The sequence below is a fragment of the Electrona antarctica genome (assembly GCF_951216825.1).
Source record: "Electrona antarctica genome assembly, chromosome: 10".
Taxonomy (NCBI): domain Eukaryota; kingdom Metazoa; phylum Chordata; class Actinopteri; order Myctophiformes; family Myctophidae; genus Electrona; species Electrona antarctica.
In genome coordinates, this window is record NC_136791.1 from 48,551,260 (window position 1) to 48,574,845 (window position 23,586).

General features: G+C 43.5%; 1 protein-coding gene across 5 annotated transcripts in view; it reads left to right on the forward strand.

Annotated features, from left to right (window-relative positions):
- The first annotated feature begins 4,910 nt into the window (after window positions 1-4,910).
- The window catches only part of ctbp2a (C-terminal binding protein 2a), a 111,229-nt gene continuing 92,553 nt past the window's right edge, over window positions 4,911-23,586 (forward strand). The window contains exons 1-2 of one of the 5 annotated variants that reach the window (XM_079513008.1): window positions 13,978-14,031; window positions 14,343-14,454. The gene's annotated coding sequence lies outside the window, so the exon portion shown is untranslated. Of the gene's footprint in view, window positions 4,938-5,869; window positions 5,966-13,827; window positions 14,455-23,586 lie in introns of those variants that run through there. The other 4 variants (XM_079513009.1, XM_079513010.1, XM_079513007.1 and 1 more) reach the window with 4 other exon arrangements.

Consider the following 23,586-nt stretch of genomic DNA (forward strand, 5'->3'; position numbering starts at 1 on the left):
CGGGGATACGAACTGGCGACCTTCCGGTATCAAGACCGCTCCACAAACCGTTCGGCCACCGCTGCCACCTGCAATCAACACAAATAACTGATTGAGAAACAAGAGGAACTAACCAGGTGCTCAATGGAGGTAGCAGGATGTGATAATGATAAAAAGGTGCTCACACGGATCAAAAAACGGGATAAATACATGATAAAAAGAGAAGGATCCGGGCAGAAGACCTGTTAGGTCGAAACATGTTGGCAGTTTTAATTCAATAAAGGCGCTCCTCATTTTTTAACCTTGTGTGCCCGGATCCTTCTCTTTTTATCACAAATAACTGATTATTGTATAGCTCTCCTTAAATGTCCTTGTGGCTTTTGCTATGTAGGAAAAACTAAAAGGGAGTTGAGAACCAGAATCACAGAACATAAAAGCAATATCATGACAAAAGAAAATCAGACACTTCAACAGAACTGGACATGACCCTGAGGTTTCAAAGCAAAGGCTTCACTCACACCTTCGCATCTAGCAATACAACATTGTTGGATGCTAGATGTAAACAAAGGGTAAGTGTCATGGCCGCCCCAATGCATTTCCAATGGAAGTCACATGGTTTGACACAACATTTTTGTTGTACGGCTTTCGGCTGTGTTTCGACTGCCCCCCTCCCCCTCATACAACAGAAATGTTGTGTCAAACCATGTGACTCCCATTGGAAATGAATTGCGAGCTTGCATCAGTAAACAAGTCTCATGCATCAGCTATACAACAATCTGTTGTGCACGCGTGAGTCAGGCCATAGAATTTCGAACTCTTAAAGAGAGTTAAGGTGGGGATATAGAACATTATTATTGCAAAGAGAAGCATTTTGGATCCATTTCTTAATTACTGAATTTCTTAAAGGTCTAAATTGGAGTTGGTGTTAAACTATTTTCTGTTGTGTGTTTTTTGTGTGTGTGTTAAAATGAGATACTGATGACTCCTTATATGATATTCTGTATACTGTTTATTATTATGAATGTCATTTAATAATGAGACACGACTGTATGGTCTTTTAATTAATCCGAAATTCTATATAATCAAGTCATTTCCGCTTAAATTCCGACACTGACGAAGGCCTGCGCTCCGAAACGTGTCGCCCTGGTTTGACTGCTGCTGCGAATCCTACAACATTATTAAGACGACTCCTATTACTGAGAGTGCAGATTTTATTCTCTTTCTACTGTAGGCTATATAGCTTACATTTTGTTTTTCTCTATGTTATTGTATTATCTAAAGATAACAGATTTAGATCTTAATTTCACCACTTACCAGTTTATACTATTCCTGTAGTATTTTCTATCTATTTACTTCAGTGCCCCTCTGGAGGCCACTGACAAAATGTCATCCACTTCACTCAATTTTGTTTTTAAGACTGTTTTAGATGTCTGGGAGAGCCCACTCCCAGACATGTCTCCCTGGACACTTCTCCAGCTGTGCCTGGAGCGACCTTGTTTCCTCTTTCCTTGGGGGTTGCATTTCTTGGACTTCTCGTGTGAAATTTGTGGCAGGTTTTCAGATTTTCTGATGGTACGTATATGCAATGCAACTTCACGTCCTCTTTTGAATTCACATGAATACCATGAATTTGTAAGTCCTGTGGGGATCCTGGTGTGTTCATTTCCTCAGGTCCACATTGCTTACTGTGTTTCTCCACCAGATGTCTAGTATTCAGATGCATGTGTAAACTAGAAAAAGTGCCCTTCTGGGAACAGGTCTCCACCAGGAGGATAGGAGTGTGTGTGATGTTTGGCAAAATGTTTAGGAGTAATATAATCGCGTGTGTGTGTGTGTGTGTGTGTGTGTGTGTGTGTGTGTGTGTGTGTGTGTGTGTGTGTGTGTGTGTGTGTGTGTGTGTGTGTGTGTGTGTGTGTGTGACACGGCTTGGCCTGTTGTAGCGCCACCATGAGGCTGATTTGAAAACTGTCAAGTGGCATTTCTTCCAAAGCCTAGTGGGAATATGCATGCACAGTTTCACCGCAATCGGACGCTGCGTTGAGTAGTTGTGGCGATTTGTACAAAACGGGTACAAAGCGGGCTACTCCTGAAAAGTTTAGAAGCCAATCGTAGGCAATGAAGGTGGATTATGAGAAATCAAACAAACCCGTCTTGATCACATGACTATGGAGAGCATGTGTACCGATTTGCGTGAAATTTGGATAACATCTGAAGGAGTAATATTAGAAAATGTGTTTTACATATGTCGGCCTTCTGGTGGCGCTATAAAGAGCAGATGTGAAAAATTCCTTGGCCTCTAGGGAGTTGGCATACAAAGTTATCCACAGATCCGTGCAGTTGGAGGTAAAAACACTTTTCGGCCAGTTATAGCGCCACCATGAGGCTGAGTTGAAAATGTTCACATGGCATTTCTTCCTGGGCCTAGTGGGAATGTGCGTGCACAATTTCATGGAAATCACACGATGTGTTCATGATTTGCAGCATTTTGTTTGAAACTGAGCACTCCTGCGAACTTTGGAAGCCAATGTTAACCAATCAGGATGGAGTCTGAGAAATCTGAAAGACCCGTTTTGTTGAATGGCTCTAGAGAGACTGTGTAACGTACATGCCTTGTAACCATATGCAACCTGGGTTCTCTTCCTGGCCGGATCAATGCAACATTAGTGACACAGACACACACACACACACACACACACACACACACACACACACACACACACACACACACACACAGTTTTTAAGAGTAGGCAAGTATAGCATACCTATTTAACCTCAGTAAAAGTTGTTTTAGAAATTGCAAGTAATTATTCCCCTTAATGGACTGAACCTTTCACAGGCAGGAGGAGGAGGAGGCGGGTAGGGCTGTAGCCTATATTTAACGTGAGTGACAGGTTGATACCGTATGTAAAGATGTCCATCCCGAGCCATAAATGACAATCGCCATTAGCACTGATGGTCTGCTGGGTAAGTTGAGAGCTTTTAATATATTCATTGTGGGTTCTGTGAGTGGTTTCCTCCTGTGAGGAACAGTGTGTGTCCAATCACAATCACATAAAATAGAAACTTCTTCTAAAAAGTAACATGAAACAACCTTAATAGAAAGGTCTCTATGAAATGTAGGGGAGTAAAAGTTATAATTAAAAAAAATGTACAGTTAGCCTATATTAAAAGTGTACTTAAGTACTGTACTTATGAAGATGTAAAGTCTTTTCAAAATAAATCTGATGATCATGTGACTGGTCAACTGTACACTATGCCAATGCCAACACATGCTGTCTCTATACAGTATAGGCCCATGTAACTTTAGCAGTTTGGTCAGTATGGTGAACCATCTGCTCATCTTGGGGCCAACAATTCTAAACCTTTAAATAAATGGCGGACGAAGTACTCACATTTCCATTTCTTTATTGGCACACACCAAAAAGGAACGCTTACGTGTTTCGGCATACAATTAATGCTCTGATGATATTGTTCTCTCATTAATATAAAGTGAAGTTGCCTTTATGAGTGACTTGGAGGCTGGTGGCCAGCCTGCCAGGCTGCCTCGGATAGCATCGCAGTTTTGCCAGGTGTGCCATGGTGGCTCAGCCTCGAGTCAGCCAGTTAGTGCACAGACTATTATGCTCCTTAGGGTGTGTTCGGAAATACAGTACCACACCGGAGCACACTCGCCTCAGTCGCCTATTAGTATGCATTAGACAGTGCGCTCAGTGCGCCATTTCCGAATACGCCCTTAAACCGTATTGATTAATTGAAATAAAGAATGATTTATACAACAGCGAGGAAGCAATCTGATTGGTTGAAATAGCCATCTAGCCGTGCTTCAAACGAGCATGATGGAACGCCTAATCAAAATATAATAATGAACTAAGTGGTGAAACTTCACGGTAAAATATGTATCTGAAAACATTATAGGTTAGAAAGTGTGCCACAATTTTTGTATTTTTCCAGTTTTTCATGTGTCTATGAGGTGACAGTACTTCATTAGACACCCTGGAGTCGTTTGTATGTGCAATGGTGTATTAACTTTGTATTTAGGGTTTCTTCCTGGAGGCTGAACCCTTGACAGTCAAATGTGCCAATGAAATAAACAGTAATATAGTGACATCACACTATCAGCCCCTCCCCTAACCCCTCCCCCTTTATCATACAACTACAGCTGTGGGTGCGGCTTCAGTTCAGGTGGATCAGATTCACCACCCATTCTGATTGGTTCAAAAACTGTGAAACTACAAAATAAAATGCTCCAACTAGCCATTGCACCCCGTCTTTAAATCACTTGGAAATGTGCCACCAGAAGCAGACGATTGCTGCGCTGTAGACTCAGCGCTGTCCGATACAGTGTAAATCAGTCATAATCTATTTCAAATTAGCTTCTATAGGGTATGGTATTTAGATAAAGACTTAAAACAGACAGAAACCCCATAATTCCATGTTTGCCCTTTGTAATTGTAATGTTAATCCCATTACATCCTAATATAAATGTGCCACGTCTCTGCGTGCGTGCGTGTGTGTACAGTTGTAATGGACGTAACTCGAGAACCGTTTGCCCCACCGACTTCATATTCGACACACGCGTTCCACACCCCCGCAGGGAGTGCAGTGCCCGGACTCGAGTCGGTCGGACCCACAGTTCTCCAGAACCACCACAAAAGGCTCTGGTCAGGCTCTGCCAGTGGGCCTAATCAGCCTAAATCCCCTCACCTGTGCAATTTCCAGCCTCTGCCTCAGCCAATTGATTGCCATGGCAACCCCACACCTGACAATTGATTAGCCTACTTAACCACAGTCACAGTCACTCAGTTTGCCCTCTTCACACACAGGCAGATACAGAGATCAATGTAGGACACAGACAGACAGACAGACAGACAGACAGACAGACAGACAGACAGACAGACAGACAGACAGACAGACAGACAGACAGACAAAACGGGTGCTGTGACAAGTTGACATAACAGGTATTATTACAGTAGGTTCCCAAGTTGCATCGTTCTCAAGTAGGCCGGTAGCCGACGGGCACGTACAGGTCTAGTCCTATGAATGCGCCACGTCTCTGTGTGTGTGTCTGCGTGTGTGTACAGTTGTAATGCACGTAACTCGAGAACCGTTTGCCCCACCGCGTTCCACACCCCCGCAGGTAGTGCAGTGCCCGGTATTGAGTTGGTCGGACCCACGGTTCTCCAGAACCACCACAAAAGGCTCTGATCATGCCAATGGGCCTAATCAGCCTAAAGTCCCCTCATCTGTGCAATTTCCAGCCTCTGCCTCAGCCAATTGATTGCCATGGCAACCCCACACCTGCCAATTGATTACTTAACCAATCCACTTTTCACAGTCAGTTTGCACTCTTCACACACAGGCAGACAGACAAATACAGAGATCTCCATATGGGACACAGACAGACAGTTAAAACGGGTGCTATGGCAAGTTAACAACGGGTATTATTAGTTTCCCAAGTTGCATCGTTCCCAAGTAGGCCGGTAGCTGACGGTACAGGTCTAGTCACATTAATGGGGCATCACGCAGACAGCTAAAAAAGAAACAAGAAATTGGTGGTTTGATGGAAGTTCCCACACTTAAAGATGGAGTACCGTGATTTTTTTCCGGACGAAGACGAAGACGAAGATTCTCTTCCTTTTTTTAAGGTGCAGTGAAACGGAAATGGTGGGCATTTTATTTTGAAGTTTCAGCTTGAAACGCTGAGAAGCTCAAGTTTCTGAACCAATCAGTGTGTCACATCCCTCCGGGCTATGGGAGAGGAAGTCTCTCACGTGCAGTGTCGTTTGTAAAGTGACAGAGAGACATGGGGCAAAGTCAGGGGATTATTTCTAACCTATACAACCTATATAGACCTTTTAGCGTGATGATTAAGTTTAAAACGAGTAATACACTGTTTAGATGTCATCTTGACTGAGATAAAAAACTGAGTAGTTCTTTAATCAAAACCAGCTGTGTTGGAGGACAATGAAGCATGGGAATCAAACTGGTGAGCTTCATTTGTATTGGCTTTTATTGATGTGGGCCTCGACACGTCATCACAGAGCACGTTTTCGTATTCAGAATTTTTTTTTTTTAAAGTATGGACTTTTGATATAAAAACACACAAAAATAAGAATTTGCCCATTGTTAGGTATGCCCATATGATGACCACAGATATGGTCTAAAAGTGTGAAAAATATGTTTCATTTCACTACACCTTTAAAGTGTACAGTATTTGTTAAAATGTCATTTGTATGTGGGCACGCCCACCAGTTCATTAAGTATGCTCGGTTTGCCTGGTGGGTGGTGATGGGTGGTGATCCACCCGAACTGAAGCCGCACCCACAGCTGTTGTATGTCAAGTCAATACTGTTACTTGTGGGCGAACCATGATAAAGCATTACACTTGTTTACAACAGGGTCCATCTACTACTACAGTAACTACAGTAAGTCCTTGCCACAGCCAGCTCAGTTTCAAATCTGACCCAAGGCCCTTTCTGCATGTCAGCTCTCTCTCTTCTGCACTTCCTTTCTCTCTACCCAGTCATTGATAAAGCTGATTATATAGCGTGTGAAAACGTGTACGTCACCAAGAGGAGGGCGGCGTCTGAAAAGCTAGGGACGGCCCTCTCGTGGGCAATACATTTTAGCCCACATCACTCAGAATAGAGTGACGGTGGTATGTTTTTGTAAATATTGAGCTCGTTCTTGGCGATAACATAGTGAACAAACACCAGGATGGATAGAAAGAACGTCGGGCCCAAATACATTACAAGGACAAGGAAAATGTTGTGAACAAATACGGCTGTGCTTAGATACTTAGATGAACGTTATGTCTCTGCGCCCGTGCGCCGATCCAAGCCATTCTACGTCTTTTTGTAAACTCGTCAATCTGGGTTCCTTGATACTGTCTCCATGCTGAAAAGCTGAAAATCTAATTCCGTTTTCTGGCTCATTCCCTCGACGTGACTTGCTGTGGCACTTATTTACTGAGCAAGTCTGCACCATTGTGAGGTCAGTTTAAAAAAGAACGTATACAAGCACACCTGATGGTCGCTCAATGTAAACAAACCAGACAAGCCAGCAAGTATGGCGGCCGCTACCACGTGACACATATGTTGACACCCTCTCCAGGAGATTTTGTTACACCCTATACTGTGGAAGGGGGCTGTCATCTATATCAGTGGTTCTCAACCTTTTCGGGCCATGGCCCCCAAAATAATCATATTTGAACTGGGGACCCCCCACCCTGACAAGCACCCCCCAGGGGAGTCCCAAGTCCGACCCACAGGTTGAGAACCACATGATCTATATAAGAAAGAAAGACAAATAGCATAGGAAGTCTATTTGAAGCCATGGAATGGATTCAGGTAGCCTCTAAAGGCTCATTCATAGTCTGGATTTTCGGTGGTGAGCTGACCACCGGAGCTGAAATAACGTTGAGCGGTGGTGAGTAAAAACAGAGAGAAGGGCTGGGGCGGTGGCGGTGGTTTGCTCTTCACCGCGGCTCGTGACGTCATGGTGTACCGAAAATCCAGACTATGTACAAGTAAGACGCGCGAACGCGGGAAGCGAACGCAGCTCGTAAATTGCAATAACAACAATTAGAATAAATTACGTACTTTTTTAAGGTTTTTTTTAAAGATTTTTTTTTAAGTTACGTTTTTTTAAGTTAAGTTATTTTGTGTGTGTGTGTGTGTGTGTGTGTGTGTGTGTGTGTGTGTGTGTGTGTGTGTGTGTGTGTGTGCGCGTGTGCGTACGTGCGTGTGTTTTGTGTGTGATACAGCTGCACCCTCTGGTGGCGGGCCGGTGGTGTTACAGCGTGACACACAGACAGCTTCTATATTAGTGCTCACTGCGTTCGCAATCACTGTGTTCGCAATGAGCCTTTAGAAGCTGCAAGTCATACTTCTATTCATGCATTGGAGCATGATTAGATGTGAGTACAGGGAGTGTTACTGACTGCTGTTATTATATGTGGAAACTAGATAGTGTCGTCTCAATAGGAATGTGTAAGTGATTGCTATAGTGTTCAAGGCTCAAGGTACATATATTTTCAACATTCTGAAATGCTCATTGAATGTAAATTAGCTTCCCATGAGCTACTCATTAAAATGTCTTATGTGGGTGTCACAGGCTGTTATATTCTCAGTTCAATATGAGCGCCACGTTTTAGCCACTGCTCATCATAAGTGCTCTCGGAGTGCTGTTGAAGTTAAATTAGTACCACTTATCTTTCTTGGGATGGGAGGAGGAGAGATTCTGGTCTAATCATCAATTTACATTAAAGATGAGGCACTGCAAAAGTAGTATAACTCTGTTCTGTTGTGTATCAGCAAGGCCCTGGATATGCAGTATATTATTGTATTATTTGTACAAAAGGTACAAGTCCGCGGGTTGATGGATGGACTGGCATATTGGATGAGCTGATGGATTGAAGATGGACTGCATGGTACTGATAAGATATAGGTGAGCTGATGGATGGATAGATAGATGATGGACTGGAGGGATCGGTAGACTGATGGATGGGTGGATAGATGATGGACTTGTGGCATGGATGGGTTGATGGATGGATAGATAGATGATAGAGTGGTGGGATAGGTTGGCTCATAGACAGATGGATACTGGATAGATGATGGACTGGTGGAATAAGTGGACTGAAGGATAGATGGATATAGAAGATGGAACAGTGAGATGGATGGATGGATGGATGGGGCTGATAGATGGATGGACTGGATGTTAAAGTCAAACAGGTGGACCCAAGTGCAAGAGGCACGTGGGAAGACAGACAGACAGACAGACAGACAGACAGACAGACAGACAGACAGACAGACAGACAGACAGATGGGCAAGCTGGTGGGCATACAGACAGACAGACAGGCAGGCAGGTAAATGCACTGGTGGGATGATTGATGGATCTTTAATACATTTTCGGTGGTGAGGTGACCACCGAACTACAACATGACGTCACGAGCCGCGGTGAAGAGCAAACCACCGCCACTGCTCCAGCCCTTCTCTCTGTTTTTACTCACCACCGCTCAACGTTATTTCAGCTCCGGTGGTCAGCTCAACACCGGAGCGGTGGTCACCTCACCACCGGAAATCCAGACTATGAATAGGCCTTTAGATGGACTGGTGGGGTGGGTGACAGGGTGAGTGGATGGATTGACTAGTGCAGGTGGATTGGATCGTCAAGAATGAACTGAAAACTGCAGTCATGCCAGGAGGAGATGCTTCTAACATTGCTGGTAAAGCAAGCTCAGAGACTGGTGAGAGAACCACATTTGCGTGTGTATAGTAGGAAAAAAAAGTATAACACAATAAGCCAGTGAGATGGAGAGGGAAAGACCGATCCAAGGTTGCAGTAAAATATTCATTCAAATGAGGCAAAGTGTGGCACAGCATAAGAATAACCTGTCTTTAAAGATTAACATAACCCTTGGAGGTGTTATTGTATCCACATAACCAAGTCAAGACAACCACCAGGCGTGGAACAGCTCTCCCTCTCTGTGAGTTACTGCATAAGTCCCTCAAATTTAGTAGCACAATCATGAGTCTCCCATTCGCTCTCCGGAGTCACAGAATCGCTTTGCATTTTAAAAAGGTCAAACACTCAGATCTCTGCCAGGAGGAATGGAGAGGAGAAATAATGTCTTTCTGCAAGAAATATGCAGTCACACATTACTGATCCTTTCAAATACCTACAGCATAGTGGATGGATTAGAGGGGGTTTGTGTGTTGACAGTCAGCCTTGAACAACTGGTGTATTAACAAAAGCAAATCATAATTTCAAATCACAGCATGTTGAATAATATGTTGGTTTATTAGTGCTGTGCTGATTGCATACAAACCAGACTCTTGGGATGATGGATGGGTGATGAGAGCGGCACTTGTTTCAATTGGAAAGATCTAACTTTTGCCGAGCGACACAAGACATTTATGACACATCATCTCTCATCATCGCTTTATCCTTTAGTATGGAGACAAATGGATTATTTACATAAATGTCTCTTTGTGCATGCTGCCATATTGTATAGCCTTGTGTAAACATAACCAAGTCAAGTCAAGGCTGTAATGACCAAACATGACCATACTGTATATAGGCTATATTTTACAAGAATGATGTTCAGGTGGTTCATGGTTAAAGTTCCTGCCCACCACTGTGGAGATTGGGGTTTGATTTCTCCGCGTTGCTTCTGGCTCAGCAGGGCGCTCAAACCCTCCCCATGGGCCACACCCTCCTCCTCGCTGCACTAGTGACTCCTAGAGGTTTCAACAGGGAGCAGAACTGGAAGGGATGGTGTTTTTTTGAGTGTTGCAGCCACTCCATTACGGAGCTTTGTGTGTCCCTGGGTCCCTGGTTGGCTGTGTCCCTGGCTGGCTGGCTGGCTGTGTCCGAGCACGAAAATAGCGTTTGGTTGGTTTTCACAACCAAGTGTCACTGTTGCGCAGCCGCAGCCTAACACACACACACACACACATAAACTGTATATATGATGATTTCGGGTGTGACAGTACAGTACAGTGACAGTAAAGTACAGTAGAGGGACCCCTTGGGGACCCCCACACGGTAACTCTGTCATTTCTCAACCGTTTGGGACACGGGGCGGCTTACCGGAACCGTCCCAGCCCCCTGGGCATGTTCCTGGGGGTCTGGATGTTCCGGGACCCCTGGGGACCCCCACACGGAGTTGCACCACTCACTTCACACGGGTTTTTTTTACAGTTTATGGTTCTTCTGCACGCATTACGCTCTCACAGTGAAACCCCTTACTGTCAGCGGCAGGTGAAAAGATTTGGCTGGTGATTTATTTGTATCAGAGGAGACATACAGTATGTGATTGGCAGTGAGGAATTGTCAAAGACCAAATTGGGTAGAAAATTACTAAACAACCAAAACAGCTGGTACAATAATGATGTACCTGTGTTTTTTATCAACTTATTAGTAAAGTAATATGTAGATGAGAATGGAATCATTTTGCCACGTAGTAATTAATTCAGTGTGCCACTTTATTGTTTTTTTCATCATACATCATGATCCTGTAATGTAATGTAACACCTTATTACATTGACACAAGACATTGGCATATTGTTTGGCAATAGTTTAATTTAAATCATTGATAAATTAGCCAATCTACATAAGCTCACAATGCGTCACGTCGCGCTGCATTATGAGAACAGCTATTTATGCCTATAATATATTTGAAAAATATGTTTTGCTTATAATGACATGCCTTGTTGGTTGTTGGTTGCCGTTTTTCATGTAATATTTGGGTTTGTTCCTGTCATAATGTGGAGCTCAGACAAACTGACCAGAAAGACTTTCAAGAAGATGAAGCACCGTTCTCCACATGCACACACGGCACACGCATGCACATTTCCACATGATATGACATATCTTTATATAAATCCAGGATTTGTATGTGTCTCTTTGTCTTTCTGTCAATCTGCTTCTACGGCAATCAAAATCATGACATTTTAGTTGACAATTGAGTTGTACAGTCAGTTAGTGGCTTGATTGATTGAATGAACAGATTGGAGAATTACAGTACATTTCAAGCACAACTCAATACAAAACTGTTAATTGTGGACGACACCATAAAGTATTACACGTGTTTACAATAGGGCCCACCATGTTCAATTCATCAATTAGAGACGTACAAATATTTGATATCAGCGAGCCAGGTGCACATTCTACCGAGCTCAGAGCCTTTTCAACCTGCAGCTTGTTCCTGTCCGAGACCAGCAGTGCTGAGTCATCTGCGAACAGGAACAAGTTGCAGTCACAAGCTGATGTCATGTCGTTAACATATATTAGGAACAGTATGCTTCCTTGTGGAACGCCACAACTCAGGTGGGGGGGGTCAGTGTTCCGTTCACCTCCACCATCTGTTCTCTCCCCTCCAGGTAGGATTGCATCCACCTCACTGATGTGCTATCAAAACCAATTGCTTTTAGCTTGTTTACCAGTATGGAGTGGTTCACAGTGTCAAAAGCTTTTTGGAGGTCCAGCATGACCATGCCGCAGTATTTGCCAGCATCCACCTCTTGTTTGATGTGGTCGCTCAAATAGAGTAGGCATGTGTCAGTGGAGTGGGATGTTCTGAAGCCAGATTGGAATTTGTACATTATTTTTTTTGTGGCAAGATACTTTTCAACCTGTTCATAGACCATTCATTTAGAGATGGAGCTTAGAATAGAAACAGGGCGGTAGTTGCCGGGGTCTAATTTGCTCCCTTTCTTGTGCAGGGGGGGTTACTTTGGCCAGTTTGAAGTCTTGGGGGACATGTTTGATGGAGAGGTTTATTATGTGGGTGATGATTGGAGCTATAAGATGGCTGAGTCTCTGAGAATTTTAGAGGGAATATAGTCATGGCCAGTGGCATACCACTGTTTAGGTCCTCCTAGTGATAGGGAAGGGATACAATTTCCATATGTGGCCAGTAAGTGCAGAGACAGAACCTTTGCTAGGACCTTCACTCTGTTCTTTGGCATCCCTGCTACCTGCAAATCCCTCGCCAATAATGGACATTACCTAAACACAAGCAGTCTGTTTTATATCCAAGCTGTGAGGATTTATGAGAGGTTGGTACGTTAAAACCTTAGTGAGAAACACTTCCTCCAAACTATAGTCAAACGAAAAAACCCACATCCAAAACAGTAATTTCCCTACGCCAGGATTAGACCTTACACCTCATTAACAATTAACATCTGGTGTATTTTCTATTATTTATTTTTTACAATGTACACAAGTCACATTATCACATCACTTTACAGAATCTCTCAACATCTGGTGTATTTGCTATAACACTCAAAATCACATTACATTCAGTATTGCACTGTTTCGACATGGAAGGAGTAATAGAAATGTTTAATTCTCACAGGAGATGGAACACATGACGTTATGTTAATTTATAAATGAGCAATTCTTGTGAAATATAACAGCCATTTAGAAGTGACAGTCAGTATATATGTTCATGGTCAGGATGCCTGTTTGTTCAGTAAAGGGCTCTCCCCCTTAGAGTATATATGAAGGTCTCCCCAGCTCATTACACTACACAGAAAATACATTTTCATGTCTGGACATTTTGTCCAATCATGGGGATAACCCCACAGAAAGATAATTTATTCAATTGAATAGTTTTCCAGTTCCAATTTTGTCTTTATTTATTTTCAAATTTCAATATCCAGTATGAGTTCTCTTCTGATTGAAAAAAATTGGAATCCGTGATGGAATAAATTTGGTATCCGAGCTGGAGATGGAGATAGACCCCCGCCTTTTAATCGGTATAATACTAATACAAAGTAAATATAATAATGATAATAATCATTTACACCACCTTTAAACTAAACCAAAGTACCTAGTGTAGTACTGAAGTGTCGTGCTTGACTGGTGTTGGGAAAACTCTGTGGGAAGTAAAGCAAGCAGGAATTCCAAAGATCCCTTCTGCCATCTGTGCCATGTTATATGGCAGGGCGATCTTGGGTGAATGAACGGAAGTCCCACAAGCATTCTGCCCCTGAGAATGGGCCATAAAAGGAAACAAGATAGATTGCATGTTTTAAACATGACATCAAACTGCAGCTGCGGACAGTGCTGCTGCCTTATAAATGCAGGACAAGAAAGAGATGAGTGAAGATGAGCAGCAGTGAGTGACCATATCTAGGGCTACCTACGGTATCTTTATTTCGCAATTCTCGCGCACACACACACACACACACACACACACACAGCGCACGGATCGAATAGATTAGTTAGGCTGTGAGTCTGTCTGTGAGTGAGACTGTGAGTGCATTCATTTTCACACAAGGAGCATCGACATAACACGTGCCACCATTAATTTGTAGTGTCAGTGATGATGCCCATGATGGTACACATTTTTTTCGTTTTTTTCTCAGCATCATTTACAAGCTGCAAGGCAATTAAGCACATAATCAGACATCATCACTCACAGACAGTGTAAATTGTGCATACCGAACTCTGCTTTCTCGAACATGTCCACTGACTGTCCCAGTCCAGTCCCACCACGACCATCATCAACAACTTCAACGTGTAGCCTAGCCTACTCTACTGTATGTAGGCTGTGTGTGTGTGCGTGCGCGTGTAAGCGAGGTGGCCAAGGCTCCGCCTTATTCAAAAAGCGAGAGGAGAAAAAAAAGGGAAAAACAAACTGATACACACCTCTCAATTCTTGCAGGAGGAAAGAATAGCAGTGTTTATGAACCGTTTTAGTAAACAGTGGGATAACCTGACAACATCGAGAGAGCAAAGGCTAGTTGTTTGTTTTGGAATTAAAAAAGAGAGAGATCAGAAACGGTTTCTCTGTGGCGGAGATTGTCCCGTTTCGGATTTAAGTTTTTTTTTTTTGTATTGCCATCTCAAGGTGGATCATTATCTTATCGAGATATATGAAGTGCGGTCGGTGCCCGTTGAGCTAATCTCGGAGCACGAAAGCCGGCGTTTGAACTCCCAGTAAACAGCCACACAGTCGAGAGGTAGGATTTTAAGAATTAAGATTATTGCACAAGGGTGGTGAAAATAATTGTGTGAGTGAGTGTTGTTCCACTGCTGGGGTACTTTGGAAAGCTGCACTCATCGCATCTCATGTCCATGTGTGTGCCTGCGCCATCACCACCAAGCAGGATGATAAAGCCTCATTTGTACGCCGTTGTCACAAACGGTGTCGCTGCGTCGCATACATGTTCTTGTCGGCAAGCGACATATTACATTCGTAATTAAGTTTAAGAGCAGCAGCTGCGTGGGAGTGTTTTGGAAGACCCTTGCGTTATCGCGTAGCATTTCTTTTAACTCGTCGTTATGATTGAGTCATCTAATCTTCATGAAGTCTAGTCAGTAGTTTATATTCAGTCAGTCAGTCAGTGTGAGCCTGTTCTGGAAGTCAGCGAAGGGAACACGTTCATGAACTTGGTTCTTTTCTATTTGGTGTGTGCGTGTGGTTTTATGACCCATGCACACATAACGATAGTGGGTTTGGAATAGCAAATGAAGCCAAGCCTTAACAACAAATACAGGCACTATGATTTATTTGTGTCTTTTAAGTTGCAACCTGTGTGTGTGTGTGTGTGTGTGTGTATGTACGTACACACTACACACAATTTCCATTTAAGAAAGTTTGGTATCAACTTATCAAAACATGCTTATTTGGCTGACCGAATGACTAAAAACACCAAATAGGCTGATAGTACAACTTGAACTGGAGGACAACACCAGGGCCAAGTGGGAATTGCTTATAAAAAGACAAACCAATATACACATTATTTTTCCCCCTCTGTGTATATGGAGGCTGAAGTGGAAGAAATCTCTGAAAAGTGGACGAGTGCTCCTTTGTTTGACCAGTGAAGGGGTGGGGACTACTGGCTGTATGCAGATGTGCTGCTGCTGCTGGCAGTGGACATCTGCTCCCCTCCCCATGGGCATTGTCACCGTGGAACTATGTTCAACGGTCCGACCCTCCGAGAAAAGGGCCCCCCTCCCATATTAATGATATGCTGACTGTGAGACGTGCAACCTCTTTTCTGCACAGAGCTGGGAGATGAAACACCTGTTTTAAGCTCTGACAAATGACAAATTTAAAAATGTCTCCGTTGTCTTCATAGGAGATGGTGGTCAATTATCATGAATGCGAGGAAGAAATATGTGAAATACGTGCAGATGAGAGATTACTTTTTGCTTTTGTATTGGCCTTGTTGGTGAATGCTCACCGTTGTTATGGTATGCACTATGACTATGCAGTAACTGTTTTTTCCCCCACCACTTGGTTTCCTCATCCCATGCTTTGTGAACTGTCACCCGCCTTCCAACAGATACAGGAAGACTCCTCCTTCCTTGTCTCCCTCCATCCATGATGCCTACATCCCTCCCCAGTCCCCTCCACTACACACCTCTCTCCCCATCCCCTCCCTCATCCTCTGTCTGTTCAGCTCCACTGGGGGCTGAACTTCCCCTCACGTCTTCCCTCGCCTTTATGTATTCAGAATCGGATATGAAAGTGAAGAGTTGTCCCCCACCACCCCACCCCACCCGAGGCAAATGCATCACACATATGGAATCACAATGTACATGGCAGCTCCTATCAGGCCTTTTGATTTATCACCAACGCCCGGGAAATGCAAACCAGCACTTTAATATTTATGACATTGTGCACACAGGATGCACTTGTTGGTGTGTGTGTGTTGGTGTGTGTGTGGGGGGGGGGGGGGGGGGGGGGGGGTGAAGAGACCATTTTGCCTCAACAGATGCTCCCCAGTGACTGGTGGAATCGGTGAACTGTGATTACGAACATGATTTGTGTTTGTAGGGAGCACTGTTTTACATGGCTCATCTCCTACAGCGTACTTGTAAAGATGGGATCATCTCGTGCGCCTGTGCTGTCTTATACTGTAAGTCAGCAGCCAGCTGATGGGAACGTGAGTGCGCCGATGCAGGCAAAGATGATGATGATGATGATGGCTCCTGAAAGCCCTGGTGCTGCCTCTTCCGTTGCTCGCCACCTGTTCCTATGGTGTGCGGTTGTCTTTGTATTAGCTGAGCTGCGTGATGTAATGTTGAATGGAAGTTGTACTTTACTGTAGTACTGTATACTGTTCATAGTGGTGTGTGTACAGTACCCATGTTGCTGTGTTCTACATCTTTTATGGAGAGTAACCAAAGCGAGTATAACCAAAGCTATTGCAAATGCACTATTATTTATGTAGGATAGTCACTCTTACTTATTTTTTTGTTGACTTGTTAGCATTATGTTATGCTTTAGCTATTGAAAAATAGCAGATCTACAAGCTCATAGCGCGCCACCGAGTCGCGCGCTACGTGCTTGTAGGTCTGCTAATTTTGAAAAATCTAAGAACGACTGACATAGAATCATAGCTTTTTCAGAAAACTGTCTGGATGTAGAAGACATTTTTAGAATCTGATCTCAGGTCAAAATGGGTTTTTGAGTCCCTATTCATTACAATGGAGGGGGTGGCGCGGAGCGTTGCGCTTCCTCGTCCGCGCTGTTGTGATCGCCACTTTGGAATACGGTACTTTTGAACACTGACAAGTGATTACACCGTTTTAAAGTAGATTTTCATGACAAGCAAGTAGCAACTCGGCGGCCTGCGGCGCAGTGGCTGTTCAAAGGTAACTTTTAAACAAAGGCAATGATGAAGCCTGAAACACGATCCCACGACCCCGGCGATGAAACTGTTAATTTCCCAGCTGTTTCATTTAGTTAATTCTCATAAAATGGGTCTGGTCAGAAAAGTAACTGATGGATATTTTTGAGGGGCATGGCTTTTGAAGATATGGCAGCCAAGTCTATGGGAGTCTATGGTCACTAAATGACGACGTAACACTGCATATGAGTGTGATATTTTTTACATGAAGGGCAGCATGTGCACAGACTACGAGAGTAGACACTAGACAGAGGAAAAAAGAAAAGGCAATATTAATTAATGATTGAATTGTGTTTTGACTGCCCGTCTGAAGTCAAACACAGCAATGCAATTTCAACTGGTTAATATATTCTCAGTACCTAATTCTCCATTTAACACAGTAATTTGGACGCTGTTGAAATAGCTCTTGTGAATTCTACTGAGAATTCGCCCGTAATGGCAAAGCCACTAACGCCTTCTAAAGGTTCCCATAGGAGCTGGTTTGAGAGGGTTTTACTAGCCTGTGATTGCGCTATGCATTGTCAAGAGGAGGTAATGGGTGTGAAATTACAATATGCCATCTGCCAAGGGCCCAAAACGTACAGCCTAATGTCAATCACTCAGCCAGCTCTTAAAAATTACAGAGCGAGGAGGATGTAGGCCTTTAGACCTTGGGATGTAGCTGCAGTTTTTCCTTTTTTAAGAGACTCTTTCCCCCCCCCCCCCCCCAGTGTCTAGTTTTTCTGTGTTAGACTTGGCTATCACTCAACAGTTCTCCTGCTATTGAATTTAATTATTCCTCAGGTGCATAGAATTAACAAGGGGAAACGCAGTTCTTATCTCAGATCCTGTCCTTAATAATGTAATGCCTTTAACTAAAATATTACCTTCGAAGAAATTCTATCATTGGAGTGATAAGTAACGCGAGGGCACGGTGCAACCTGTGACTTCAGCAAGGGTTGTGGTTGAACTATTTCATGATATATCGGCTGGTGGTACTACTGTTGTCTCAAAGAATGACTTTTCCTTTGCATGTAGCCTAAATGAAGCTTCCTCTTGTTCCCCAACACCTGGCATAGATAGCTTGCTTGTGTGTCTGTTCAATTTTTGTCGAGTGTACAAATGGTGTTTGAGATTGTGAAGATGAAGAACGATGGTTTAGACTGAGAAAAACAAAAAGGATAGGGGGACTAGAAAATGGATTACAGCAGGTGTCTAACTCTGTTCACTGATAAAGGTCTGTTTGCCCAGCGCTGCCTCAAAGATACTGGCTGACCTGAGCCTCTCGTGGGTGTGTGCGCGTGCATGCATTTTCTTGTGCATCTTCCTCAAGTGTGGGGCCAGTTTTTTGTTGCTATATTTACATTCTTGCTACAGTTCTACTGCTCCTGCTGTCACATATTGTGTTTGTGTACACAAACCGCCAGGGGCTTATATATTCTATGTAATGTAGAATCAATACCAGCTATGATCCAAGTTGGCAGTGGACCAGCGGTTTACTGCTTTTAATTAAGCACTTAAGCTCTATTACAAGGTTTTCTAAAATAGCCCTATCTGAGATTGTAGATCTGCTATTTTGAAAATATTTGGAAGGTGAAAAAGGATTTTGAAACATTTGAGCCGATGCCCAAAATAGGGATGCCAGGGAAAGTGGTTAACCCATTTTGAGCGGGAACCCCTTTTGTTGGTTACATACATTATGTTATAATTTAGCTATTGAAAAATAGCAGATCTACAAGTTCATAGCGCGGCACCGAGTGCCGCGCTATGAACTTGTAGGTCTGCTATTTTTTTTAAATCGTTAAAATGTGCCTAAAATCTTTCCGAAAATTGTCATGATTTAGAATTTTCTTTTTTTAATTTCGACGTCATAGGCCTAAAGTGGTTAAACAAATACACCCTGGAGGTACAAGGCCTGCACGCACCAGCATCTGTGACCTTGACCTTTTTGACCTATAACAGTATCATCTCTTTGGGGCAGCCCGTCCTGACCATTCCCACCAAGCTTTCTGAAAATATGGCCATCTGTTCTGGAGTTATTTTGAATTTGAACTTGATTGTGACCTTGACCTTTTTTGGGGGGGTTTTCTCTCCGGGAAAATCAGCTCAGCCATTCTCTATTTATCTCGCTAAGAAACAGACAGGACTGATTTCAACATAGTTACAATTCGTCCCTCTGTGATGTAACAATAAAGTTTATTCTGGCTACATGATACATCAACAGATAGCATAGGCTTAAATCTGGGTATTTTTTGGATATAATTCGATAATGAACCGTTTTACTGATATCAGCATTGCATGTATGTTGCATCTGTTCATTACTGCAACCTGTCGTTTCTCAGCATTAGTTTCCTTCATTGTGTGTCCTACCATATCCATTCTCAGTCCCCTGATGTGTGATGAGTGGGAACTGGAAAACGGCTCAATTTGGAAGACAAACAAAATAGCTTTATTTTCCAATAATCCCTGGGCTCCTGAAACCAACGAACATTCATCTCATCTGTGCTGTACACGCTCAGCCGCTCATGCTTGCGCGCCGTCAGTAAATTATTTACCTTGCAGCTGTGGGGATTGTGGTGAAGGTTGTTTACTGTCCTCTTGTATTTATGACGGCAGGAGTTTGCTCACATCGCTGGGCTCGCTAATGACCTCCCACCTGGTGTAAAGCACTGCACTACGGAGGGCCATTCATTCCCGTTCTTTTAATGACTGGCCCCGTCTCCCCTAAAAGATGGACTAATTGCTCTTAATTGCATGTATACGTTCATTATAGGTGGAAGGATGATGGAGTACTGAGGGGGCAGAGATGATGACCTAAAAGGGAGGCATTAAACTGTAATGAGATGGTGCAGTTTGCACTGTAGTGTACATACTGTATGTTCAATGCATGTGTTGTGCGAGCACGTGTTGGTTTGCCCATGGAAGAATAATTGACTGAGCTTCTCTCTCCTCCCAATTGGCAAAGAAGTCTGCACGCTCCACACCTGGCAGAAAGTTTCTTATACAGACCTCGGAAGATTAGAAATCAATACGCGCGGTTTTTGCATGTAAGAAATCAATTGTGTGTGTGTGTGTGTGTGTGTGTGTGTGTGTGTGTGTGTGTGTGTGTGTGTGTGTGTGTGTGTGTGCGTGTGCGTGTGCGTGTGCGCGCGCGTGCGTGCGTGCATAGGTTTTTGCATGCAAGTGTGTGAGTATCATGTAGGCTACACACAGCGGGAGTTCTTGACTGCCTGCACTTCTCATCGGGGCAGAGAGGAGGCTTTCTGTAAAGCATTGTTATAAAACCAACACTTTTAGCTACTGCCAATGCTGTTCATACTCAAAGGCTTGAAGAGAGAGAGAGATAGAGAGAGAGAGAGAGAGAGAGTGCGAGGGAGGAAGGACGGCTGAGAGAAAGAAAGGATGGCAGAAAAAAGTGAGAAAATAGGTGGGGAGGTGAGCAACACTGCTCCCACCAGTTGTGCTGGCGCAGCGTTCAACTCCTGATGTGGATTAGGCACGCACGTGCACTCTCTCTCTCTCTCACTCACACACACACACACACACACACACACACACAGTCACACACACACACACACACACACACACACACACACACACACACACACACACACACACACACACACACACACACACACACACACAGGGAATGTACAGTTAAAAGGTATTGTTTTATTTCCTCCTTTCTCTCTTTCCTTCCTTTCCACTTTCTCTCCTGCATAGTGTCTCAAGCGAGTCAGAGCGAGGAGGTTGTGTGTGTGGAGGGGGGGCTCCATTGTGTGCCTGGCCGACCCCCCCCCCCCCCCCCCCCCCCCCAATCCTGTCCAGCTGACATAGACTTGTGTCAGGAGGTTCCATCCTGCTGATGTTGGGAAACTAGTAAACTGAGAGAGACATCTAAAATGCTGAAGTGGGGCCCCAGCCAGCCAGCAGAGAGATGGCTCTGTTTGTTGGCTCTTTCTGCTGAGCAACACTTCAGAGAGAAAACTTTTTGGCCCGAATTTGCTGACGGAGGGAGAATATGGAAAAAGTGTTGGGAGTTGGTATTTTGGGAGTCACTCCTGGGCGAGCACATGTCGCTTTGCTCATTGTGCGGCTGTGGCATTGACATTTTGGATGTGGTGTGGTGCAGTGAAGGAGTTGAGAAACGTTAAAAAACAACAACAAATCCAACAAAACAACCTTTAACTCAAGGCTGTTAACTCGCAAACAGTTTTTGCCGCTGCTTACAATTCTCTGAAACCACAGACATTGAACTATCTGAACGCATGAATATGCATGATAAGCCTTCTTTTCTTCTCTGCCCTCCAAGCTGTATTTTTTTCCCTCCCACCCAGAGGACCTGTCATGCTGTTTGATTGGCCCTGACATTTGAAAAGGTCCTTGAATTAAAAAAAGGCTATTTATGACAACTGGAGAACTCTCCTCACGCTCACAGCAGAGTAAAAATGGTGTTTTCAAAGGAGCACTGCTCCTGCATATTTAAATGCTAATGGCCCTCTGAATGCACAGGCTAATAGGATGATTCAGTCTGGAATAGTGCAGTATATGTGCTCAATCTTGGCATGCACACAGTATAGTAGGTGTGGTTTCACTAGATCTTCCCTGTGTGCAACGTTCATTAGGTCATTTTGTTAATTCTAACATTTGTTGAATCTGAGGCTTTCATTTCATAATGTCCAGATTTTGTTCATGACAACTTGGAAATGGTATATTGTGTACACACACACACACACACACACACACACACACACACACACACACACACACACACACACACACACACACACACACACGGCGGAAGATCCTCAGGGAAATCTATTTCTAACATCCTGGCATGTGTGTGGTATATTATTTTGTCAGTTATGACACAGATAAAGTTTAACAGCTTGTTTTACTGTCTTGCTGCTGTCTTGTGGCAGAGTTTGAGTAGCTGTCTGACAGGGCCCGTGGGACACACACAAGCTAGGTAGTCATGTAGTTAGGTGTCAGGTCCCTGGTTGAACTGGAAGTGTGGTAACATAAAGCTAGCGAGTAGGGCTGTGAATCTTTGAGTGTCCCACGATTCGATTCCGATTCCGATTCTTGGGGTCACGATTCGATTCAACTTGATTCTCAATCCAAAAACATTTTTTCCAGATTAAAAATGATTTTCTATTCAAAATGATTCTCGATTCAATACATAGGATTTCATCACAATCTACTCCAGTCTTACAGTACTACAGTAACTTGAAAATGACTGAAGACATGTTTACTGTGATTAGGGTAAGCTTACATTTCATATCACAGACACCATGTAGTGAAAACTCCTGTAACTGTAACCAGAAAAAAAATCGAAAAAAAAAAACCAAACAAAAAAACGATTTTTGGAAATTATGAATCAATTTTGAATCGTTCATAACGGAATCACGATTCTAATTCGACACCCCTAGTAGCGAGCCTCAGTCTAGCAGTGTCAAAGCTCCTCTGGACTTTGACCTGGATGTGGAATGTCATCTCTCCAAAATCCACAGCCCCTAATCCACAGACTTTAATTGGTCCACTTGGTTCCATTTGTACACTAAGGATTTTTATTTGAATGCCCTTTTTAAATTGTGTGTGTGGACACAGGATGATTGGGGATGCCATTACATAGGCAGTTGGATTCTAGCTTGTATGACATGCATGTTAACAAAATCGAATGTATTTGAATGATGAACGTAGATTGTAGTTTCAGAATTCAGACCCTTTCTTTTTTTTAATGTCTCAACGTCTGTCTTAATTGTTTAAAAACAATCTACTTAGCATGTCTTTTGTTCGTCGTTTAACAGGCTCTTTTGCAGGCATAAAGGCTGGCATGATTCCAAAAAGGGAATCTGGCATGTGTCCATGGAGCCAAGTGACTCCCTAACTGTTCTGTTGAGTGAAAGACTGCACTTCCCGTAGAGTAAGCTGAACTGCAAACACCAGCCTGCTACTACGACTACTATAACACGCACGCACGCACGGTCGCACGCACAGTCGCACGCAAGCACGCACGCACGCACGCACGCACGCACGCACGCACGCACGCACGCACGCACGCACGCACACACACACACACACAGAGGTGAAGAAATATAACTTAAGCCTTATGCTTCATTGCTTATTCCTATTATAGGAAAAGCAACAGAAGTCACTTCTAAAGTAATGGAAGTTGAAGCAAAATCACTGATGTAGTATAGCATAGTAGTGGGATGACAAAGACTTATCATGCTTCTCTGCGTTATGAAAATGTGTATTTCTAATGTTTGGCGTGCCTGAGGCTAAAGCTTTGATAATCTGCATGTGGGATGGCTTCTAAACTTGCCGGCATGTTCGCGCATAGAATTTTTTTTTTGCCTGTGATGCGGTGATGTGTGTGTGATTCCCAATCCTGAACAAATGATTTCCTTGCGGGTTAATGTTTCACCACTATAGCGAGAAGCTGTACTTCTACACTACCCCAGTGCTTCC